The sequence below is a fragment of the Hetaerina americana genome, unplaced genomic scaffold (assembly GCF_022747635.1).
Source record: "Hetaerina americana unplaced genomic scaffold, ioHetAmer1.1.p SCAF_1, whole genome shotgun sequence".
In the NCBI taxonomy this organism is placed as follows: Eukaryota; Metazoa; Arthropoda; class Insecta; order Odonata; family Calopterygidae; genus Hetaerina; species Hetaerina americana.
Window position 1 is genome coordinate 64570678 of NW_027286069.1, and position 22476 is coordinate 64593153.

The window sequence follows — 22476 nt, forward strand, 5'->3', positions numbered from 1 at the left end:
CCGTCGCCTTTTTCTTTTCTCTTCCAACTTCCATGCCGCAGTACTCATTTTTCCCATTCATCCGCGTCGTTTCGTTGTCCCCTCTCCTCTCGATCGTATCGACTACCCCGGAGGTAAAAACCGAAGTAGGGCCAACCATCCGCGAAAGAATGTCCCCAGACTTTCTCTTGGGCTCTGGGTCCATTAAGATGCTTGATTTACTGCTGAAATCATTATCTCACGTGTTCCTAGGCGCTATAAATTGAGTTAGTATGGCTCCAGGGTAGAAAGTCGTGCATCATTAGTAAATATTAATGCTTGAAATAACTCCTGCTTGGAAAAATTCATTACCACTTTCACGTGATTTTTTCTTGTAGCAATATTGAATTATTATAGATGATGGATATATGATTGTTTTTATGTTGAAATTAGGGTTAGAGGAGTGCTTTTTACGGTTGAATAGTAGGGAGAGAGATGCTTTAGGGCAAACGTGATTTCTAATGGTATCGCATTTTTAAGTTTCAAAAGTGTTAAAAAACTGTTCCTAGGGAAGGAATAGATTCAGCATTTTCATCTCAGCTTGTTCTCTATTAATTTAAATTAAGAATAGCAAATTTCCTTTGGTATGATGAAAGCGATACCTGCTTTCGTTAAAAATTTTAAGTTGTCAACTCTATGGTATGGTTCTATGTTATATTCAAAGACGGAAATGCTCTTATGTTTCCATCGCAATGGTCTGCATTTGCTTACTACGCCCACATATTGATTCCCTTCGTTATTGCATTAAGCTTGAAAACAAAATTATTGCATATGAAATAATTTGTTAATGACATTTTATCCCAATTAGTTTTGCATGATTTCCACGTGGTCAAAAATTTTCTTTGACCCTAGCTAATTATCTCTCGCTTTGGAATCTTTACTCTAAAGCTTTGCTCAGAATAGATGCATTTGAAATTCCCTTCACAAAAAACTTGGAGAAACTAAAGCTTCGTCTCAGTAGGGACAATTTTTGAAACATGAATGTTAGGTAACGCGAATTTACACTGTAGAGCGTATCATTTTCTCTGCTAATAGTACTCCAAAATAGTTTAAAGGCTACGAAGAAATGTGTTGATTCTATTAATTGTGTGTTGATCTTATTAATTAATCTTGGTAAATCATTGGAAATATTTGTGCTACCCCTGCATTTGACGATGTTCAGTGACGCTTTTATATATTTATTTCATCGGATTAGATATTCGACAATCTCAAAATCCACATGTTCGAATTCCTTGTCTGTGACGGTTGTTGCTTGTCACCAAATGGGGCTTTTCGCGTGTTGAATAAACTATGCCACATGACGTCAGCCTTCGTGGAACACTAAAACTCAATAAATTCTTAGTTGATGATTGACATCGTTATCAGCGTCAAATGTTTCGACGCTACACTTCAAGTTATTTTCTAAATTGAGTAAAAAGTGCGCAACTTGGGGAGTAATTGTAAAAGGTGGAACTTGTATGGGTGTAAAGATATTGCCTGACGACGAACGACCTTTTATGGGAACGGTTAAACTTCGCATGACCAAGAATGCAAATGAGATGAATACACTCGAGCGATACCGTAAGGCATTTTTTTATGGCGAGAGAGGAAATTAAAATCTCTGCCAGTGTTGAGTGTGCCAGTGTAAATTCCATTTGAGCCGACGAGCAGATAACTCAAAAAGTGGCGAGTACGTGTGATTACTCTAATGCAGCGCCGAAACGTCCTTGACAAGTCATTTTGTAATTAAAAATTTACGCAAATAATTTTGGATTAATGAGTTAATCGGCGTCTCGCTCCAAATTTTCCTTCATACTCCTTCGAACGGAACCATTCTGTAGCCGTTTTAATCTTAAATCCCAGCTAAGGACTTAAGCAATAATTAATAGTGCCATGTAATGCCTTCCCATGGGCCGATTCAGTAAGCAAACTTGTCATTTTTGTTTGGGCAGTCTGGTTTTTCTATGAAGATAAGTCCCGAAAAATATTTTTGTCAAAGAAAATAACGTAGATGCTAGGTTTTCAAAGAATTCGTTGAAGATAGCCTAAATGCCCTTTCTGCGGAGTCTTTATCGGTCATAACCCTTAGCCATATATTGGCCTTCCGTGCATCTGTGAATTTTGTAATGTCGGATTTCATAACGTTTTTGTCATTCTTTTATTTTATCTTTTCTTTATAAAGAATATTTCTAGCTCTGCGTTTCATTCTAGCCGTTGTTCATTTTTTGACGTTGCAAATTTTTTGACGTTGCGAAAACACCCTGCTAAGAGCCCTTAAGCCACTTGAAATGTATTTCGTGTGAGGATTAATTTAGTGGTTACCTTCTATTTTAAGAAACTTCCTGAGGAAATTAGCAGCGAGCTTCCTTACGTGCGACGAAGTATTTGTCTTTGCCATTTATTGGAGAATATTTATTGTAGAAATTATGCCAGACACCCAAAATGTAAATTTGTATTGTCATTCACCTGGCGTTTTGTTTTTATTTTTTCACTTTCTCCATTCTGATTCATATATTTTAGAGCACTCGTCAAAGAAATGGTGGTCGCTCAGGTTATGTGCATAAGCGCTGATTTTTTTGTTGCAAAATCATCAGTTCTTGTTAATCGCCGCAGTCATGCGAATCATTCATATGGGCCTATATGGTTACTAGTCACCTTTTGTTTTCCATCCCCGCGTGTGACGTCACATTAATGGAACGGGGAGGGGTGGGGGTGGTAGATAGAGCCCCTCCTGACTGCCCTCCCTCCCCCTTGATGCGGCCCCCGCCCTCCCTCCCGTCCTCGCCGCGGATGTGCCGGCCTTCGTGACCGACCGTGGGGGTTTTGTCTCCCGCTCCTCGGCCCATCGACTCCTTCTGCCACCGCCTCCTTCTCCCCCCTTGTCTCCACCCACACATAACCAACCACCTACCTGCACCCCGCCCTCCCTCGAACCGCACCAAATCCTGCCCCGCAGACCTTTAGATCCCTCAGGTCTCCCACGCGAGGTAGCCGGCGGTAGATATCGGTGGCGGGGCGATAGGGGGGGGGGGGCTGAGACCCTCGATTGTGCCCCTCTCCCTCCTGCCCCCCCCCGCCGACTCCATCCCTTATGGTTCCTCCTGGCACTCACCCACTATCTCCACATTCGCCCTGCCGAATTTCACATGCACCGACGGTTCGTCATTCCTCCGCTACGTTTGACCTCAGCCTTCTACCGAACTTCCCCACCAAATCCAACCCCTCCACCCCCTTTTTGCCCTCCACCTTTCTTATCATTGGTCCGTTTTTTCTATCCGCTTCGCCCTTCGACCCTTTCGCTATGTTCCCCCCAGTTTCTCATCCGTTCTCCCTACTTCGCCATATAATCCACCTCTTACCCTCCTACCTCCCCCCTTTGCCCCCTCCACCTCTTGCCTGCGCCATCTCCGTGCTGGACGTACCGAAAAGATATCGTGCCTTTTTTTCCGTTCTGCCCAGTGCCTTCGTCAAACGGCGGGAAAAGGTGGGAGGGTGGGTGGTTTTCACCAAAGTTCACTCATGCTTGTGTGTCACTCGTGTTTACCTTATGGATTTTAACCCTCGTTTTTAAGATCTCCCCGAGGAACTCCCGGTAATGGTAGGTTTTTCGCCGTCTGCGCCCCGGGCAGTAAGCTTTTAACTAGTGCCGATCTTAGTGGTGTAAACGGAATAATTATAGTATTATTTGGCCGCGTAAGTGGTTTCAATGATTGTTGTAATGATAATTAAATGGGGTGAACGTCTTCCAAATAGAAATGCTATAATTTTCTGCGTAAGGGTGGTAATATTTAATGATACATATCTTGAGTGTATGACTTAACATGACTTTAAATTTCAAGTGATTTATTGCCCTCTTTATTGGGAGAAAGGTATGTATATATGATATATGTGTATTTATGTGTATATGATATGATGTAATGCCGCATGTATGTACATATACACCCTTTACCTCCATCAGCTCCTTTCTATGGGCAGTCTCGGTCGTTGATTTTGTAGCTAGCTGAATATGTCTGGTTTAATTTTACATCTAGTCAGTCTCATATTGCTTTTCAGATACGTATATTCGATTCAATACTTAAGGTGTATTACATATATGTGGGTCGCGGTAGTCCAGGGGGTAGAGCGTTGGACTACTGACTGGAGGGTCCCCGGTTCGATTCCTGGGAAAGGCACTCTGGGCACCTGCAGCTCCACCCAAGCTATGTGATTTTTCGGGTACCAGATCTTTCTGGGAAGCCATCACCGGCACAGGGAAAGGAACTGCCCCCCTACCCTGATGTGTGAATTTCACACGCCGTCTAGCTTAGTACTGGGTGCACTCTACCGTTACCTATCAAACCGACCTTCGGGTTGATTACTGTGTTTATGGTTTATATATATATATATATATATATATATATATATATATATATATATATATATAAACAAACAGTTCATATAAATATATATATATAAACAAACAGTTAATATAAATATATATATATATATAAACAAACAGTTCATATAATATAATCAGTTCTATCCCTCTCCTCCTTGATAAAGGTGGCTACGACCACCGAAAATTCGAAAAATAGTGAGTCTCTTTTTTGTGTGTTTCTGTGTTTTTGTCTGTGTCCACTAGTGCTAAGTGTTATTCATTATTATTCACGTCCGTGAGGATTTCAAAAATTGTTATATATATAACTTGGACAGCAACAAGCATAATAAGAACACATAAAAAGAACACTCTCACTATATTTCTTGATAATTTCCACGGAATTTAGCTCCGTCTTCCTCAGAAGAAACAGTAGTACTCAGTGTGTGTGTGTGTGTGTATATATATATATATATATATATATATATATATATATATATAAGGGGTATACCTTATCCCTCTTAGGTTAAAGCTCCTATAATATGTAAAAATGTGAGTCATGACATGTGGTGGAGCTGATCAATGTTGCATCGAAGAGTTTTCAGTTTTCCATTTAAATAATATTTAAACAGATTCTGGCAAGATGTGGTGGAAGATCGTCGTTATGAGAAAACAAATTTGCACTTGTCAACAAGGTTATTAGTAAGCTATTACGCGTTTCGGTTCACAGAATCATCATGCGGCGTGAGACGTGTCAAATAGTAACTACATCGTATTTAGCATGTATAAATGCGATGTAGTCACTATTTGACATGTCTTGTACCTGATGATGGTTCTGTGAACCGAAGCGCGTAGTACATAACTGATAAACTTGTGGAAAAGTGCAAATTTGTTTCCACGTACATAATATTTGTTTTTACTAGTTTCAGTTTTTATTAGTTCGTTGTTTAAGTGCAGGCTCTTTTTTTTAAACGCATTTATTGCTCAGCCGTTCAGCATCAAGATTATCTTTAATAAAAATTCACGCTTCACGTTCTGCGTATCAATGTATAAAACTCAATTGGTCGTTTAAAAAATGAATTGATGAACTTCGTGTGGTGCATTCATTCATGCAAATGGGAAATATAGACTGTTCTTCCATTTTCTTTCCCGGTTGATAAATCTTTATAGATGTTTCAAATCCGTATTATTCATTTTTTTACAAAGAGGTATTAAAATGTTTTTACGTTTCTGAAATGTAAACCTTAGGTTCCTAAAGGCTTGCATTTCCGAAGCTCGTTTGTAGGAATTTGTTCGAAACTCGGATTTCAATTTCCAGTGACTCACGAGGTACGCTTCGATTATTTTCACTGCTGGAAATCCAACAGGAAATTACTTGGAAGTGAAATAAGGAGCGCACCTAGTGTTGTTATGAATCGGAAAAAGACCACCTAGAAATTCCAAACAAGGTCAATCCGCTTCACCTTCATTTAAAAGTCGATAGCGCCTCGAAAATGCGTTGTTTCTTAAGTCCGAAACTTCCCGTAGTTGAGACGTGATTCAATGGTGAATAAGGCTGCTACCACATTTTTCCTGTTGTTACAATCAGTCTTCTTTTACTCGTTTCAAATGTTTGCAATCGCAAAGTGATGCGATTAGGATGCAGTTAAGAATTAAAAGAATTTCAGGGCAACCGTACGCAATTTCATGGAAAAAATAATAAAAAATGAAGAAAGTATTTAAAAATGAACTTACGAGTCTAAGCAACTGTCAAAACTAATTTGTAGGTTGCCAAGCGTTTTTGACTCTTAGCCGAAATGAATTTTTCTAGTTATAGCCGAGTCATCAAAACAGGCAAAATGGGGAAATAAATGCAAATTATGGAAAGATTTTTTAATGAGCTATAATTACTTATTTGGTATAATGACAAAAGTGAAAATCGCTATAGTTTTTGGAGTTTATAAACTTAAGCAAACAAATCTCTCTCAGGGCGATTAAAGGCCGTAAAGTTATGATTCAATTTTTTAATTCCTCCTCTGATGTAATCCCGCTCCTACCGATACAAACGCAACTTTCAGATTGGAAACCCACTATACTTGCAATTACTTTATTACATTGGGTATCATTTATTTAACGAAGTTTATATTTTGATTTATTTTTTAACTTGATAACACGATTATAGTCTTGACCTTGCTTTAAAAGGCTCAGCCCTTTTTCTCTGTCCGCAGTAAAATTTGGCAATACAGGGACACATCCAGGGTGGCGTCACTCGAATTATTATCGAAAATCGTAAGGCAACGTTACCTGAAATTTTGAAATGAAAATACCAATACGACAACTGCGCTAAAGTGTCACAGTGAATTTCACATTAAGATGTAAATGTTGGCAATAAGGTTTTCCGCGCTGCTATAATTTCACACTTCTATTTTTCATAGTGCTTTCGTTGCTGTTTCTTAAAATGTAAATTACCTTTACTCACCACTCGTTTAACATTTTTTTCGGTTGTGGAAAGTGGTTGTCTTTTACAATTATCATAAGTACCCACCAAAGTATTGACGTTTCGATGGCTAGTCGCGTGATTTATGTTACGATGAATGCTTCGAACCCGAAACGCGTTCCTCGATCCCCTCCTTAAATTGCCTCGCTGACACCAAAATGGAGACAATGAAACTTGTATTCTGATTACTTTTACTCTTTCACCGAACCATCCACTTCAACAGGCCATTGACGTTTTCACACCTTTCAACAAATATCACTATCTAATTTGTACCCAACGACTACCCTTATGAATGTCCTTTCCAATATGTCTGCCGTGTTTTCCGTCACGTTTCATAGGAACCCATGCTCAGTAAAAGCTAGACCATCGCAAGTCGAGCAAGCTATGCTCAGATCATTTATCGCGATTGAGGTCATTGAGGATTTGGTCCTGTTATCGGGGTAATCGTTAGATTCGAACAGTAGTGTGTTAAGTGATAGTATCTTGACAGTTTTTAAATAAATACCCGGAGGAAACTGGTCTGGCTGAAAATTTTGCCATGGAATTTTCGCCGTCATGATTTTGTTTGCCCCTGGTTATACACGTGCCGCATTAGGCGATGGGTGACATGTTTCTCCCGCCGCCCCTCCCCCCGGGGGTTTGGGGAGGGGTGGCGTTGTAAGCTCGGCTTCCCGGCGTAGGCGTTGCAGTACGTAACGTGCCGAAAGCGATGTTTCACCAACTGAACCGCGTAAAATGGAATCACAGCACCGCGCTCCGGAAACCTCTCCTCCCGTGTTCTATCGCCTCGCCCTCGTCCCCTCCCCCTCCCCCCTCTGTCTCCATCATGCATTCCCCCACTACCACCAGCACTCCCCTCCCTTCCTCTCTCTCACTCCGCATCCACTGTACCTCACCCCTCCCACACACCGACACTCCCCATCTCCACTTAAGCCTTTTTTTCCTCTACCTTCCCAACCTTGCCTCCTCCATCCCGCGAGACACTCGAACACCCCTTTACTTTCTTTCCACCCGGCACACACTCATACACACACCCACCCTTTCCTCCCGAGGCACACCGCCGTTTCTCTCCCCCCAAACCTCACGCCCACCCTCACCCCCATTTCACCCACTCCACCTAGCCTCTCCTCTCATCCCCCACCCCCGTCCTCTCCCCTCGACGGGTGTTCACCAGCTGACTCGGCGCTGGCGGCCATCTTCCCGTCTCCCCCGCCCACCCGCCATCCCTCGCCCGCAACGCTACCCCCCGCCCCCCAACAAACTCCCCAAACCACACCGAGGACCCCCCCCTTACTCCACCTCCTCCTCCACCCCATTCCTCACACACATACGCACACGGCCCCGTCCACGTCTCCCCTCTCTCACTCTCCCGTTCACTCTCCTCTTCCCACTCCTCTCATTCCTCCTCCACCTCTATCTCACCCCCCTCTTCCTCTCTTCTGCCCTTGCCATTATGTAAGGAGGTGGCTCGGCATTGGTCCCGGCACGGGTGACGTCACAACCATGTATCGACCAATCGATGAGAGGCAGTTGGAGGAGAGTTTGAGAGAGAAAGAGTGAGCAAGTGAGTGAGTGAGCGAACGAGCGAGCGAGTGAGCGAGAGGGGGAAGATAGGGAGGAGGAGGGGAGCGGGATCGCGCGCACACAGACACACACCATCATCTGGGGGTGTTCCTTCTCTCCCTCTTTCTCCTTCAGAGTTCCTCTTTCACAGATTCTAGTCGCTGTGCAGGTGAGGGGAGGACCTATTTCGGTGGTCGAGGGAAAAGGCGAGTATCGGGAGGAGCGATAGAAGGGAAAGATAAAAAGGGGTGGAAGAGAGACGGGAATCACGCCCTCCGTTCGCCCCTTCGCCTCCCCCTCCATCCCTCCCCGGAAAACTTTTCAACTCCGCCGTCACGCCAGTCTCAGCGTGTGTCCCCCGGATTGTTTTTCGAATTGGCGCGTATTCTTTCGACGTGGACCCGAGGAATGTTTCTCGCTGGCGTTCGGACTATTGTGAGGCGCCGTCAGCCTATTCGTGAAAGTGTTTGTGTGTTGGGAGTGTCGGCGTGTTTGTTGTGACGCGGTGTGTTTCGTCTTCCGTCCTAATAAGGGCCGGCCGGCTAAGGTAAGCCCTGGAGCCAGTACCCGTTCGATGTTGTCGTTTTTGCCCCTTTTGCGTGTCTCTTTGTTTCTCTGTGTGTGTGCGTCTTCGTGCGTGTTTGTGTACCTGCACGAATGGTGGTGGGTGGCTGGCTACGCGTGAGCTCCTGCGGAGCAGACGTGCGAACGGCGATTTCTTTTCCGTCGCGCGTGTGGCTGAAAAACGTTTTGTCATTTCACAATCATGACGGTATTCGCCTTGGAGCCGTCGCTGACGACCGTCGTTAGGAGATTCGTGTCTGGTGGCAAATTTTTGCGCATTGTTTTATCCGGATTCTTCGGTCTCGCATCCACTCAAGGAATGCCTCTCCCCTTCATATGTCTATCTCTCTCTCAGTCTCTCTATCTTTCTCGGGGCGGAGGAGGAAGATTGAGTAGGAGGTCAGCTGTGGCGAAGACGTTCTTTTTTCTTCCTCTTCCTCCTCCATCCCGACAGCCGTCTCCGGAGCATCCCGGCGGCGAGGAGGAATGGGAGCAGCCGGTCCGACGTCGCCGGTGTGCGGCGGCGTCGCGTCCTCCCCGCGCCTTCACTAGCTGGTGTTCCCCCCGCGGCCCTTCCCGCGAAGTCGCGGAGTCATGCGTCCGGGGAAAGCCATTGGGACATTCATTTCCCCCGCGTTGGCGTGGCGGGCGTGCGTTCATCGCCGCCGGTCCCTCCTTGATTTTCCGCTCGTTCCCCCTTCCCCACTGTCTTCCTTTCCCCCCCTTCCCCCCGAAGTTCGTCACGTGTTTTCCTACGGCTTCCCGACAAACAGCTCGAGAGAGGCGCTCAGATATTTCCTGGTTGTCAGGAGTCGCTTTGTACGAATCCGTGGATTATTGTCTGTACGCGCCGAAGGCGAGAGAGGAACAAATTCACGAGCTCTTTGTTACTCTTTCCCCTCTTCGCCCATTCGCGATGACATTTCGGATTGCTTGGTCGCATGGTTGTTCCCTTTCCCTCAATCACAATAGCAAATTGTACCAGTGACATAGGTATTTTGCGTATTGGGTGCTCGATTGGATGAAGTCCTCCCAATGCAATGGGAAATGTCTATCGCCTCCGCTGTATTCCCTCTCCAGCCAAGAGTTTCGTATTGCCACATGCTTGTAACCTTGTTTATCGCTGTTTTCTTGTCCTTCGCTGTACATGTATATGTATGTACATATATTAACCAGCATTATTGTTATCAAACAGCATGAATTGCTTCTGCTTTCCTATCTTGTAACGTGTCCAGGTTAACTTGAAATTTTCTGTATTTACGAATACATTAAAATTCTATCCGTTTCTGAAACCTAGGACAAATTGTAATTTTAACAATTTTTGATATACCTGTATTTATGAGAGTGGCAAAAAATAATGAAAAATTTTCTCGTTTAGTGTTTAGCTGGCGTCTCGATAGTATGTATATATACACTCATTTACAGTTTAAACAAGGAATTGCTTTCCGTAATATCCAGTTCATATCTAAGAGTGGTTATCCCATCCGAGATAAATTTTTTCAAGCCTTTTACAAAAGAACAATAGTTGGTCAGCGTGATAATCACGTGATTGTCAACTTCCTTTGGTAATACTCATGAAATGAATTTTATCACTTGTAGATTATTCCATGTCATTATTGTATTTTGCACTTCATGGCTAGTGTTCATGGCGTCACTTTTCCAAATAAATATTTTCTTTAAAGGAGCTTCTCTCACAGAATGCTAACAAATATTTTAATATTACATTTTGCAAAATAAGGCTGTAAATATTTGAATTTGGGATAATGTTTTAACCGTTTAATCGTTCAGTTCACTTTGAAAACCGCAATTCCAAAACCTTAAAGTTTTTGCGAAAATTTTTAATACACTTGACACTAAGAATGCGATGATTTCTCCAGAGAATTTTGCTAAGAGTTTAAAAGAATTGTCATTGTACAGGCTATGATTTTATTTAGTCCTGTTTCATAAATAGTTTCATGCCCTCATTGCTTAATTCCTTATCAATTAAGTTCATAGCATCGTTTTTACGGTTTATCAAATCGCTCTTCTTAAATTATTTAATGAGGATGCTGGAAAAAAGTTTTATTTTCATTCTTATGTAGTCCGTCAATTATTTTTTTGGACGAAAAAGCTATTTTGTAAAATATATAATTTAAATATTTAAACTCAACCATAAAGAACGTATTAAATTGTAGACATCTTTTAATTATTCACTATTTGTTTGTTATTTTTAATAAAAATGTAATTTTATGGCGAACAATTGTTTCAATGTGCTTGTTTATTTTTTAATTGCAAATCTAAAAGCTATATTTTTCTAAGCAATTGTGCTGATTCTCAAATGGAAGGTTGTTCGTTTCGTCGCTTCCTAATGAGTGCACTTTCCCTGTTCCATAGAGCAATGTCACCGATTATCGATTAAAACTTTGAAAATCCTGCGTCACGAGATCTCCTCCCAGGCCATTCCGTTCCTTCGTTTACTCCGAGAACTAGGTCCCTTTCACGTTTGTCAAGGTTTTTCCTATCCTCCCTAGCATTTTAGCTCTATCAGTAAGCTCAAAGTCTAAATAATTGAGCCGTTCGCTGGAGTGGAATCCTAGCCTCCATTTTGTAACGGTAGTCTTTCGGGAGTTAACGAGTTTATCCCCCGCGCTCCATTCTCACCCATGGCGGGCTCCCGTCTACCCTCCTCTCTCGCGAACAGATTTTGAGGAACATCGTCAGTCGAGCCCTAGCGCGTGTGTACGTGCGTGCGTTCGCTGTTGGGGTGAAAGTCATCCCTCGGAATCACCCCCTCCCCCCACCCGCACCGCATATCTTCCGAAAACTCTTTGCCATGCTGCCACGACCCCTCACCTCCATCTCCTGCCCTCCCTCCCCCTCCTCACTTTCTCTCTCCTCCTTCCCCTTTAAGGCTCTTGTGTGCACGGGGACGTGACCTCGTGAATGGGGCGGCCACGTTCGAGATGCGTCGTAGAAAGTGCAGGGCGGGGGTGGGGTTTTGGTGGCCAAACGTCTCGTTTTCATTTTCCTTCTTTGCCCATACCAAAAGACAAAAGATATTGCGTCGTCGTCTTCTTAACTCACTTCCCCGCGCTTTACATTGATCCGAATTTCCGAACGAAAGGTCAGAGTCGGTTTTGGGTCCCCTCACCAACCCCCTTTCCGTGTCTCCTTTCCTTTGCCTCCTCCCCTTCCTTCCCCCCTCCCTGCCCTCACCCCGCTCACTCGCTCGCCCTCACCCCTCGTCCTCCCCGGGCGTTTCCTGTATGTCGCAAGTTTTTCCTCTTTATTTTCCAGGATAAGTTATCCGATCAGTGTCCGCCGCCGCGCCTATCGTCACCTAGCGTTTTGCGGTTAGCTTTCCTCTCCGCAGCGGTAGGTTTTGCACGTCCTAATCGTTTTTGGAGCGATTCCCGACCTTTGGAGATTGGGATGTGGCGCTTTCAGTTCAAGCCAGCCCATACCGAGTTTCTTTCCTCCTCCTTTCATCAAATGTCCGTTGTAGTCCGTTTTTAAATTGGGATAATTTTAATTTATTTGGTACACTACGATTCTCATCACTCTATTACGATTTCTAGAATGCTTGGTGATAATGATATTTTCGAGTAAATGAAAATAAACTTGCTACCAATATTACCTAAGTTTTGTGATTTTTTTCCTGTCAATTTATTTAAATTACTATTTATTATTTCTTGAAGTTTCAGGGCCGCGATGGAGAATTTATTGCCTCAGTTATATTCCTTGATTTGGATTGTGTGTGCTAACTGGATTAATTTGCGCCCTACGTAATTGTTGAACCAATGGTCCTTTATTTTTAAAATGCCAGCATCTTTTCGTCTTGTAGTTATAAGTAGGGTCCCATTTGCTGTATTTAATATTCGGATTATAAAATCGTTACGACTAGAAAATATGTTTGTCGTATCGCGTTTTTTGGCATTTTTAATTTTATTGGAGGCTTACTTTAAACTCCATTATATTTTATACTTAATTCATGGTACGAGCAAAAATTACTGTGGATGTATTGGTTTTTGCTCATTAAAATGTTTCTTCCTTTCAGAAATATGTGAAAGGCACGCGAAAAATTCTCTAATGCTGTGTTCGAGATAATCTCAGTTTAATTTGAAAATCGAACTCGAACATTGGCGTGTAGTTCGGTTTTTTCCGTAAAATGATACTGGTTGTACAGTTCTTGCCAGGGAATTATCTGGGAGCCCTGCGTATATCTAGTCGTTATTTTGATGTGGAAAATTTCAACCTTGCAATTCGTAAGTCTTTATCTAAGAAACTTATCAGTTGTTATTACAGTATTGACCTTCGTGATAATTTAATCCTTCTTGATTATCAGAAAATCTCTCTCATCTCTTTGTGTCACAGAGGAAACTATATGCGCTAATTGGTATTTTTCTGAAAATGGTGTAAGCCTTAACCCTTCGTCTACCGTGTTTGTCGTTAACGCTTTAATATGTGCGGTCGCACATTCACCTAGGCTGCCCGCAGTATTGTCGTTTACACGCATTATGCTTCAAAATTTGAGTTAACTTTGTATTTTGTTTCATAATATTTATGATATATAAATTCAAATAGTTTCAACATACAATAATATTCAGTTTTTACGGGGTAGGCTGAATTATGCAGTTGATAATGTTAATTGAAGAGCATTTGTAAGCGCCTTCCGTAAATGTTCTGTTTGTGTGCTTGAGTTCACGTGGATCTGATTTTTGATTGTTTTTGTATAATTTTTGTGGTTAATATGAAACACAAGAAATAATTTCATCACTGAACTCCTAAAGGGCTAGTAAAATATGTGATGCGCATTTGTTATGTGCGTTCCGGTATGAAGGGCTCGTGAGAAAAATAAAACACGGTAGAGTATGCTGTCCACTGCATCAAGTTAAATAAGGGTACCTAAAAAGTTGTAATTATACTCAATTGAGGTTCACCCTGTTAGTTAAATTCCGCGCAATGATTTCTTAATGCATTAGCGAAGAAGAGAATTCCGTAGATGCTTTAAAAAAATTGTGAAACTACTCTGCAGAAAGGAAGACAAGAAAGGTGCGCTATCTTATGGGGCATTCATTCAACGTTATTGCCTCCTCGAAAGTTTCAGATCTCCACATTTGTTTGCTTAAGTTAATTGACTATCGGTGAATAAAAACCACCGCTCATGGTTGCAAAGTTGTAGTCGGGGGAAACAATCTCGCACTGTCTTTAGCGAAAGCTGAAATAATTTTTTTTCGATCAGGAAATTTCTCGCCGTTTTTTTTTCATTCTCGGCAATGAAAAAGGGGCGGCCGTCCTTTCAACGTTTGTGCGTTCGCCGATCGTCGACCTTTCCCATTAAATGCGACTCCCTATCTCGCCACTATTCCTGATCCCCCCCCCTCCGTCCCTCTTTCTCTCTTCCCCCGCCCTCCCACGAGCACCAGTGCTGTCTCAGGGACTTGGGCTGCCTCTCTCAGTCCGCGAGGATGGAAGGAGAGGGTGGAGGAACGGAGGCGCACAAAAAAGCTCGGCCCTCCCCTTCAAAGATAAGGGAAGGCGACTCAAGGGAGGAGAGGAGCGAAAAAAAAATCTCAAGAGTGAGAGAGAGTATGGAGACGGCCGTGGGTGGGAGTCTGGTTTTTTTTATGTAACCTCACATCTTCCTCTTCCGAATGGTGACGGAAGGAAGTTGCTAGGGAATATTTTTTTCCCTCGCGTCCCCACATTTTTTATTTTAATATAAATCGCTCGGAGGCAATATCCTTTCCTCCCTCGCTCCCCGCCTATTCCCACCGTTAAGAGTTGGCGCGCGCTCTTTCCCCTATTCAATTTCCCTGCCCCCCAATAAGACCTCTCCGCCTACCCCCATCACTCTCTCGCGTCTCTCATCCTGCTTCCCCCCCCCCGCCATCTCACCCTAACCCCTGCCCCAAACTCTCCCCGTACTTGACTTCCCTCCCTCCCTCCACGTAACATCCGCGGGGCTTGCAAGGTCACGGGGCTTGAGGTGACCTGGTTAGGTCGTCGATCGATGGTGGTCGTGGAGTGGGAAGTCAGAGGACGGAGAGGAGGTTTTGAAAAGACTCCCTCCGCCGCCCCACGTTCTCTTCTCCCCCCTCCTGCTTCCCCATTTCGCTCTCTTCCCGCACCCCCGACGAATATGAAACATTCCCTCTCTCTGTCTCTCCCACCCACCCACCCGCCCACCACCCCATTTTACTCTCGCTTTCCCACCCGTCGCCCCCTTTATCCCTCCTCTTCAACCCCAACATCCACGGTTTCCCCCCTCCTCTCCCCCCCTATTCCCCCGTAAGCAATCTCGTCTTACCGCGCCGCGCGTGAAAGAGTCCTCGCACACTGACGCGCGCGCCCGCGTGTATATACTAGCGTGTACACGGGAGGCTGCGAGAGGTGGGTGGTGAGGGAGGGAAGTATGCGGGGGAAGGGAGTGAAAGAAGAAATTTGGGCGCCACGGGTTATGTGGGATGGCTTGGGGGAGATGAAAGAGAGTGGAGGGATGGAGGAGAAGAGTTTATTGGCTCGGATAGCGGCGGCCTGGGCAGGGGCGATTTTGTATACACGTGGGCACGGGGGGTGATTTTTTGAAGGCGCGCGGCAGTTTTCGCGGGGCGAAAGGGAACGCTGTGTTCACATGCATTTTTCCGAATCTCAGAGAGGGGGATGGTGGGGATTGTGGTTCTCGGGGAGGGAGGAGGGGCGTCGGGGGCTCTTCTTCGTGGACCCGAGTAGTGTGTGGTGTTTGAGGGTGGGGGATCAAGGCCGCTCTTCATTTTCCAGCGAGTTAACTTCCGTGCGGAGTGAAGGGGCGAGAAGGAGAGTTGGGGGAGGCGGCGGCGGTGGAGATGTTTTTATTTCGAGGAGTACGCGTGTGTATGTGACTGGGGCGAAGGAGAAGAGAGATGGAGTGTGATGAATAGGTACGGAGGGTGTGATGAATGTCTGTTTCTCTGTTTGGAAGTGGGTGAGGGAGGTGAGAAAGGGGCTTTTTCTCGCCTCCTCTCACGAGATGAGACCTCCCCGTAATTTTATTTTTCAATCCTCAAGAGTGAAAGGGTGGAGATGGATGAGAGGAGTTTAGAGGGGAAGAGAGAGGAGGAGAGAATACGATGGTGCGGGAAAAGTCTCCCCCGCGGACCCTCCCCCCCCCTTGAAGAAGAGCAGTGATTTCTGCGTCTTGCGAAGAGGGTAGGAAAGGTAAATGGCAAAAGGAGGGTCCCTAACCCACGAAAGAACTCCTTCCTCCTCTTTCACGTCCCGTCCCTACCCTGCCAACACCGCCCCTCTTTTCTCCCTTCAAGGGGACACACCACCCGGAGTAATTTTGTGAATTTATCACGCGAATTTTTTCGCCGTGTCGTCGTCTTACTTTTCGCGAGGTATAGAGGGCGGAGAGAGGTGAAGCGTTGTGGGAGGGCCAGAGGTGGTTCCCGCTTCTCAGGCTGCCTCCTCCCACTTCTCAGACTGTGTAAAAAGTTGTTGTATTTTATTTTATATTCTCATTCGCCCACTCCAGGGCTCCCTTTTCACCACACCTCCCCTCTCCCTCCCGCCATCTTTCTCTCTCTCCCTATCTGCCCTCCGTCGCTTCTTAATTTTTTTAACCGCGAGATGGGGTGTGACGCCGACATCTTTTGAGTGCTCCACACAGTTCGTAATAACTTCCCTACCGACTGCCCCTTCACTCTCTCTGCCCTTCCTTCCATTCGTCCGTTATCATTCCTTCTCCGTCATTTGATTTTCTTGTGTGTCACATCCCACGTGTAAACCATGGCTTTCGCACCTAATGCCGGGTATATGCATGACATCTCAGGGTCGTGTGCCGATGTGAAACCATGGCAACTTAGTCGAGTTCGTCGCCCACACCCTTGCTCATCTTCATTCAAACTCTACCCTAATCAAAATGCTTGGTAGACTTTTCATTACTTTTCTTTTATGCTGCAGTTTAATTATCGATTTAGTGGAAATAATATAGTTTCCTACGTATATTCGATTCGTAATGAAAATGTAAAGGGGACTTTACTACTACCTTGATCAAAAAGTTCCCGGAATAACCACCGTGTGGCGCTCCCATCGTTCCGATTTGAGTTCTGTTTTTTTTGTTAAATTGGTACATCTGTTGTTGATATTCCCTTTAAATCTTAGTGTCATAACTTGACATTTGCAAAAGTTACGTAGCCAAGAGTACATCTATCTCTGTGTGTGTTGGCGATTTTTTACAATTTCAGAAATGGATTTAAATTTGCAACAACGAACTTGTATTAAATTTTGCGTAAAAAACGGATTTAGTGGCGCACGGACGTTGGAAATGTTGGAAAAGTGTTTCGGCAACGATTCTCTAAAAAAAACGGTCGTTTACCAGTGGCACGAGCGGTTCAGAAGTGGTCGTGAGTCAATCGAAGATGATGCACGCAGTGGCAGACCATCGACATCGAAAGTCGGTGAAAAAATTGATAAAGTAAAAGAAATGTTGGTCAATAACCGCAAATTAACCATCAGAGAAATAGCGGAGGACTTGAACATTGCCTATGGATCCGCCCAAGACATTGTGGTTAATGATTTGGGTTTCCGTCGTGTAGCAGCAAAGTTGGTGCCAAAAGACCTCAATTTCATGCAAAAAAGAGACCGTGTTGACGTCGCAAAAGACATGATTTGCGAGGCTGAATCCGATCCCACATTCATCAAAAGGATCATTACTGGAGACGAGACGTGGGTTTATGAGTACGACACGCAATCCAGACATCAGGCAAGTGAATGGCGTTCACCAAATGAGCCGAGACCAAAAAACCACGTCGTTTTCAGTCATAAAAGAAGGCAATGCTGACGGTTTTCATGGATTACAACGGTGTAGTGCATCATGAATTTTTTCCAGAAGGCCAGACAGTAAACAAAGAGTATTATTTGGGCGTTATGAGACGTTTGCGTGAAGCAATTCGCCGAAAGAGACCAGAAATGTGGGCAGAAAACTCGTGGATTATGCACCATGATAACGCACCGTCGCACAGTGCTATCATTATTCGTAATTTTTTGACGAAAAATGCAACAAATACCATCCAACAGCCACCGAATTCACCTGATTTGGCTCCCTGTGACTTCTTTCTGTTCAATCGAGTTAAAAAACCATTACGGGGAACGCGTTTTAGCAGCCGAGAGGAAGTAATGGAAAAATCGCAGGAAGCACTGATGGACATACCGAAAACCGACCGTAACTTTTGCAAATGTCAAGTTATGACACTAAGATTTAAAGGGAATATCAACAACAGATGTACCAATTTAACAAAAAAAACAGAACTCAAATCGGAACGATGGGAGCGCCACACGGTGGTTATTCCGGGAACGTTTTGATCAAGGTAGTATCTCGCTCCATCGTTTTGATCATCGTAAAACCACAAATTTCATATCTTATATCAGTACATTGAGGAAACATACACTGGATATTGTAATTATGAATCTGGACACTAGTAAGCCACAATAAGGAAAGTACGCGGAATATTGACTTATTTTATTCACTCCCAAAATAGCTTTTGGTGTTCGCATAATTGCGTTTAAAATTGTAAGTTTGTAGTGCATATGCACGTGCTTTTGCTTTTTTTTCGTTGCTAAATTTCTCTTACGTTCCGCGCCACAAATTCGTCATCCTTGTGTGTACGTGTCAGTAGGCAGGTTTAAGTTAATGAAATCATAAGTTTCGTGATCCCGCGCTTCGACCCAAGCGCATTTCAGTTGAGGATTTTTTACACGTCTCCTCCACAAAAATACCCCGTTGCAATTGGAACGAGTTCGAGTTAGAATGAAAGAGAAATTGTGGAGAGACTGTGTATTCGTGTTTAGCGTCTGGTATTTTTCCGCTTAATTTTTTAAAAATATTTCTTAGTGCCTCCGAGGACCAATTACTCGTTTAATTAATATGCATTTTTTAAAAGCCTTCGCGAAGGAGTGTTGCGAACCGTGGGCGACACCACGTACCTTCTACCACTCCCCTATGTCTCCTCTTGCAGCGTAGGTGGTGCAGTGAATTCCAAGCTCCGTGCGCTAAAACTGCAATTTTTCGATTGGCTCGCGGAAGTCTCGAGGACGCGATGTTATACCCTTGCGTGGAAACCTTATTTCCTCGGATCTGCCCTTATCTCTTCTTCTTCTTCTCAATACATGCTTCCCTCTGGCATTTTTTCATTCAACCTATCTGAAGTTTGCAAGATATTTCTTCAATTATATATGTGAAAATCATGCGAGTTATGTTAAAATAATTAAAATTGTCGCTGAGCAAAATTTAACAGTACGACTCAGAGTTTCTTCAAAACCGATTATCTTACGGGTATGCTTTTAAAAAGACTTCAGGAGAACAGCGGGTGAATCGTGGAGAGAACACAACAGGACCGTTATTCAGGAAAACAGATAATTTAAGCATATATGTTGCAAAATCAATTAAATAGCAACTGTCGAGAAGTTACTGCGGTGTAGAGTTGCAATTTCTGCGTCTTCGGAGCGACAACAGGAGAATAATTATATTCTTAGTCTACTTTGTTGGTTATGGCAAACAGTTCGGTTATTAAGTGTGAAACTAGATTTGCCTCTAACTTTAGAGCTCTACTACCCATTCAACTTATTTGTGTTAGATAAAATTTGTACTTTGGAGTGAAGTTATTTTTCTTATTATCGCATGCTCCATATAGTTTCAGTGGAAAATCAGTTCATGTGTACTGGTTTTTTCATGTATTTTTTTATGATCTTTTGTAATATGGAAATTATTCATCTGCCGTACATACCTTTCATTAGTGGAAGCCATACTGAAGTTGTCGGTACTTGTATCTACCAGTTTTTGCATATGCAACTTCAGTAGGTATAAATTTATTTGGTGTAACCGTGGTCTTTAAACAGCAACTGGTATTAATTTTTAATATTGTCAGTGAAGGGATATGAATATAGCATATCGGTTAAAATGGAATAATTATCTCTTTGGTTCACGGCTTATGCTGCTACCGACGAGCTAATTTTTTCGCTGAATTATGACATTGCATACGTGCATTGATTCATTCCCAGTAACATTGAACACAATGCAATGACCCATGCACTTAAGCTAAGAAATGACACACATTTAAAGTGCTCACAGATTACGTATTAGCATCGATCCTTAGGTCGTTATTGGCCCATGTCTCAAGTTTATACGTCCTGAAGAATTGTAGCAATTTCCTATAAAATGCCCACCTTTTAAGTGTAAGTGCTCTGCTCTGCCACTGTTGAGAATAGATGGATATCATTTGTCTCGTCAATAAAATGCAATTTTGTGTTAAGAATAATTAAAGAGTGTAAGTGGCTTCGCATAGCTTTCGCTTCCATCACTTCCGGTGGCAGTTATAAAAAAGTCCTTGTTTTGACTCGGTTGGCGGTCTCTTCTTCGTGCTGCGACGTCTCCCCTCCGCGGGCGGAATCAAGGGCGACCCACAGTAAGCGACACGATGGCCCATGCGGCGGAGACGTGGGTCTGGAAAGGGTTCCCGTGGAAGCGGATGTCACATGACGGGCGACAGCCGGGCGTAAGGCGGGCTGGATGCGGGAAGGGGAGGAGAGGATCCTCGTGCCGATTTCGTCGCCCCTTTTTTTCTTCTCTCCCCCCTCTCATCTCTTCCTCGGCTCATGTTCTCCCCTTGCGCGTCCATTTCCCCATCTTCCATCCTCGCTTCCCGTCTTCGAGCCTTTTCTTTCGGCGGATCGCCACAAATTCGATTTACACGCCGTTTCCCACCCCTTTCCTCCAGTGACTAGGCTTTCGATTCTCTCTCCAAGAGTTACCCTCCTTCCCACCCGCGTTGCAGTACAGTTTGAAGGTTGTACTTGAGGTCTGCTCCTCTTCTCGGTATTTTTTGCCGACAGCGAAAGGCGTCTGGTTATTTATGGCTTATAAAACTCGTGATTTATCTTTTTTCGTTTCATCGTGTTCTAATTCTCTCCGACCGACTCTGATCTTTGTTTAATACTCGACTTTTTATCAAATAGCCTGGGAATATTATCTTTCGCATGAATAATTACATGTATCTTTATATCTTTTTTCGCATCTAACCCTCAAATCCGCCGCGAGGGCGTGTGGCAGAGGGTGTTAGGTCATCAGTCAGTAGAGTAATTATTGATTGATTTATCGTTGATTGTGTTTCCTACTGTTGTCGTCTCGAATCATGACAGGGTAAAATGATTCCTAATAGCGAAGCGTTCTGTAGGCAATGTCCCTTTTCACTGGGGTATATCGCCTTTCAATGCGATACGCCACTAGGGTTATCCTTTCTGTTTCAGCGTTAAATTCGAATGTTCGGTACCTTAATGAAAAAAGCTGCAACCTTTGACTTTACAGTGCCTTCCAATAATAATGTGACACCCTTGGTTCTTTCATAAAGATTCATCTCAAAATCGGCATTTTCGTTCGTGTTCTGTTTAATTCATTATTTTTAGTTATATTCACTCAAATTACTAAGTTATGTATAGCAGTAATCCATCGACGAATATCTGTCCTTTCAACCATTTGCGAAGACTCGGTTGCTGCGTCCGGACCTAACTTTCGTATTTCTCGCGGCGGTAACGTAGCCGACCAGTAAATTTTGAAGTCAATGACATGCCCATTAATTCAAAATTTTCCTGTTTCCTCTCTCCGGTCCCCCGAATTAAATGAAATAAGTTTCATGTGCCGATTTTCCGCGGAAACCTCAGGAAACCAGCGGCCGTAATTTTTTTCTCTCGAGCGGAACTCTGGCTTCTGTCGCGAGATGTTTTCCCTCCGGGCATTCCGGGAGAGCGGCGTCACTCGCGCCACTTTAAGTTGAATTTTTCTCAGAACCCGTGGACTGCGTTCCCATGCAGCAATCCATTCCTTCCCCCTCCCCTTTCCTCGCAACCACGGTAGAGCACGGCACCCAGGCACAAGCCAAAACAGAGTTATCGATGCTCGCCTCTTTCCGTTGGCGCACCGGTGACGCAGGGTGATAAACCCGATGCTCGTTCGTCTATTCATCCACGCCTTTTACACGCCCCGCGCTCCGCTCCTCCCCCCGGCATCCCCCTCCTTTGCCCGCCCTTGCCATCATCTCCATTCCTCCCCAGCCCCTCTCTCTCAGTCGTTTATTTATTTACATTTTTCCCCGCTGGAGATCCTCTCCCCTTCCCCCCTCACCTGCCATCCACCCCGTGATCCCTGCGTTTGCCACCTCCCCACCCTCTCTCTCGTTCCTCCCCGTGGTCGGATCACAGTGGGGGCGGAAGCTGCCCTCCCCTTCGTCACCCATCCCTCAACTCTGCCCCGTCCCAGGCTCTCTCTCGCTCTCTCTCTCTCGTTTACTCCTTTCCACCTTCATCCTCCGCCCGCATTTCTCTCCCTGTCAGTCCTCCCTCACACTCCTTCCGCTCCACTCTTTCCTGCCGCCTCCCCGTCCTCTCCCCGCCATTCGCTCCTTTCCCCCGCACGCGACCTGTGTTTCGATTTTCTCCCCCATCCCAGTTGTACACGTTTTATTTGCTATAACAATCTGTCGTATTTGGGGGTGGGACCAAGCAGCTTTTG

General features: G+C 44.2%; 1 protein-coding gene across 7 annotated transcripts in view; it reads left to right on the forward strand.

The window, feature by feature from the left end:
• Mef2 (myocyte enhancer factor 2) overlaps window positions 1-22476 on the forward strand; it is a 237464-nt gene that overhangs the window by 184154 nt on the left and 30834 nt on the right. Inside the window, exon 1 of one of the 7 annotated variants that reach the window (XM_071590740.1) lies at window positions 8512-8937. The exons of the other annotated variants lie outside the window; for them this stretch is intronic. The gene's annotated coding sequence lies outside the window, so the exon portion shown is untranslated. Of the gene's footprint in view, window positions 1-8511; window positions 8938-22476 lie in introns of those variants that run through there. 7 annotated transcript variants of the gene reach the window in all.